Source organism: Pongo abelii, chromosome 10 (genome assembly GCF_028885655.2).
Source record: "Pongo abelii isolate AG06213 chromosome 10, NHGRI_mPonAbe1-v2.0_pri, whole genome shotgun sequence".
Taxonomy (NCBI): domain Eukaryota; kingdom Metazoa; phylum Chordata; class Mammalia; order Primates; family Hominidae; genus Pongo; species Pongo abelii.
This window is the reverse complement of record NC_071995.2, coordinates 100064981-100068092: the sequence shown is the minus strand read 5'-3', so window position 1 is coordinate 100068092 and position 3112 is coordinate 100064981. Positions and strand designations below refer to the sequence as shown.

The following is a 3112-nucleotide window of genomic DNA, read 5'->3' as shown; positions in this document are numbered from 1 at the left end:
ATTCTAATTCTAGGCACAGAGAGTTGGGCTAAATCACAGCCAAATTCTTTTTTTTTTTTTCTTTTTAAATTAGCCCTGAATCGCAGTGGCTCATGCCTGTAATCACAGAACTCTGGGAAGCCGAGGTGGGCAAATCAACTGAGGTCAGGAGTTCGAGAACAGCCTGGCCAACATGGTGAAACCCCGCCACTACTAAAAATACAAAAATTAGCTGGATGTGGTGGTACATGACTATAACCCAGCTACTTGGGAGGCTGAGGCAGAAGAATTGCTTGGACCCCGGCAGTGGGGGTTGCAGTTAGCCAAGATCACACCACTGCACTCCAGCCTGGGCGACAAAGTGAGACTCCGTCTCAAAAAATAATAATAATAAAATAAAATCGCCTTGAAGACTAAAGGCCTCAAAAAATTTGGTTAAGACTCAGAATTGTTCCTCTCCACATGAATCTTTAGGAAAAGGTGAAAAATTGATATAATCTGAAGAGAAACCAGAGTATACCAGACTTTTTTTTTTTGGATGGAGTCTCGTTCTGTCGCCAGACAGGAGTGCAGTGGCGCAATCTCGGCTCACTGCAACCTCTGCCTCCCGGGTTCAAGCAATTCTCCTGCCTCAGCCTCCCAAGTAGCTGGGACTACAGGCACATGCCACCACACTCAGCTAATTTTTGTATTTTTAGTAGAGACGGGGTTTCACCATGTTGGCCAGGATGGTCTGGATCTCTTGAACTCGTGATCTGCCTGCCTCAGCCTCCCAAAGTGCTAGGATTACAGACATGAGCCACTGCGCCCGGCCTCCTTTTTTTTTTTTTTTTTTTTTTTTGAGACAGGGTCTCACTCTGCCAGGCTGAAGTGCAGTGTTGCAATCACAGCTCACTGCAGCCTCGACCTCCCTGGCTCAAGTGATCCTCCCGTCACAGCCCCACTAGTAGCTGGGACTACAGCTGCATGCCATCACGCCCGGCTAATTTGTGTATTTTTTGTAGAGACGGGGTTTGGTCATGTTGCCCAGGCTGGTCTACCAAATTCTTTATACATCTTTATCCTAAGCCTGAAGAACACATATGCCTCTGCTTCATCCCTTTTGGCCTCAGAAGTTTCTAAACCTAAGCCATTTACCAGCCTGGGAAAGGGAAGAGGAAAATGACTCCTCCCTTCATCTCTTAGTGGGTTTGTAATGCTTATTTTCACTTTCTAGTTTACTAAGAAGACAGACTTGCAATTGATTCTGCTTTAAACTTAGGTCCTTTGGTTAGGAATTTTTTTTTTCTAGTAGTTTGTGAGTGGCAACTCTCCCTGTTTTAACAAAATTAATTAGCAGGGCAATAATGTCCTTTTTACAGAGAAGAGGCATCTTGTTCTTATAGAAGTTAGCTGGTTAACTGGGAGTAGAGAACAAGGGTTGGGGAGTCCTCTAAACTCAAAGAAGTTTAGGAAACTGGCACATTAACGGGATCCCAAGTTTCAGCTACGTGCTTATAACCGGCTATAAGTTTCTGGTTCCAGTTGTCATCAGTGAGAATTCACTGCTGGTAGGAGTCTAAATTGGGACAACCATTTAAGAAAATAGTCATTAGCAAAGCTTAGCTCACAAATCCTTTTCAGGCATATATATAAGAGAAATTCTTGTATACAAGCATCAGGACATATGTGGAAAGAAGATGGTTTTAGCAGACATGTTTATAAGGGGAAAGAACTACAAACCATATATCTATATCTTTCTATAGATATATAAGTATAGATAGATAAACACAAACATATATAGGTCTGATAGATATATACTCACATATATAGTGACGAGAATGAGTGAATTGTGGTATGTTCACATAATAGAATACAGAATGTGAAAATGAATAAACTATAGCTAAGTGCAATTACTTGGAAGAATCTTGAACACATAATATTCAGTGAAAAAAGGAAAACCTAGATAACCACTTAAAATATGATAACATTTCTACAGAGTTCAAAAATAAACAAAAGTACACAATATATTATTTGTCTCTATCTATCATCTATCTATCTATCTATCTATCTATCTATCTATCTATCTATCTATCATCTATCATCACCAATCGTGTGTGTGTGTGTGTGCGTGAAAAGCAAGGGAATAATAAGTACAAAATTTAGGGCAATGTATACTTTTAGGAATGGGAAGGCAGGGAAATAGATGATCTAGGTGTGGCACATAATTTATCACAATTTTTTTTAGCTGGGCGTGGTGGCTCACACCAGCACTTTGGGAGACTGAGGCGAGTAGATCACCTGAGGTCAGGAGTTCGAGACCAGCCTGGCCAACATGGCGAAGCCCGTCTCCACTAAAAATACAAAAATTAGCCGAGCGTGGTGGTGCATGCCTGTAATTCCAGCTACTTGGGAGGCTGAGGCAGGAGAATCACTTGAACCCAGGGGGTGGAGGTTGCAGTGAGTCAAAATCATGCCATCTCACTCTAACAAGGGCGACAAAGCAAGACTCTATCTCAAAAAAAATAATTTTGTTTTTGGGCCAGGAGATGGGCTCATGGGTGTTTATTTCACTGAAGTATTACATATATGCTTTTGTATGTTTCAAAAAACTAATCATAAACATAACTAAAATAATAATGACAGACAAAAAATAATAATGAAAATAATAATAAACAATGACAGACAAAAGGAACAAGGGATAAGAGAAGGTCAACTAACAAAGCAAGTGAAGTTTCAAAAAAAATTCTAAGGAAACAATTTTGCTTCTTCTTTTCTTTTTCTTTTTTTTTTTTTTTAAGACAAGGTCTTGCTCTGTCACTCAGCCTGGAGTGCAGTGACACAATTTTGCTTTTAACAGTGAAAACATTCATCATTCAGTATTGTAAAATTAGTTTTCATTATGTGAAAACTCTTGCCTGATTTAAGTATAATAGTTCAAATTTATGACAGAAATTAATTATGAAAGTTTGGAGAACAGGCTGGGCACGGTGGCTCAAGCCTCTAATCCCAGCACTTTGGGAGGCCAAAGCAGGAGAATAGCTTGAGCCCAGGAGTTCGAGGCCAGCCCAGGCAACATAGCCTGGGCATGGTGGCATGTGTTTGTGGTCTCAGCTACTTGGCAGGCTGAGGTGGGACGATCACTTGCACCCAG

At 40.7% G+C, this 3112-nt stretch overlaps 1 non-coding gene across 1 annotated transcript; it reads right to left on the bottom strand.

Annotated features, from left to right (window-relative positions):
* Positions 1-381: 381 nt before the first annotated feature.
* Positions 382-497, bottom strand: LOC112136042 (U5 spliceosomal RNA). The gene has a single exon (XR_002917242.1). It is a non-coding gene; the product is annotated as a U5 spliceosomal RNA (small nuclear RNA).
* Between the last annotated feature and the right edge of the window lie 2615 nt (positions 498-3112).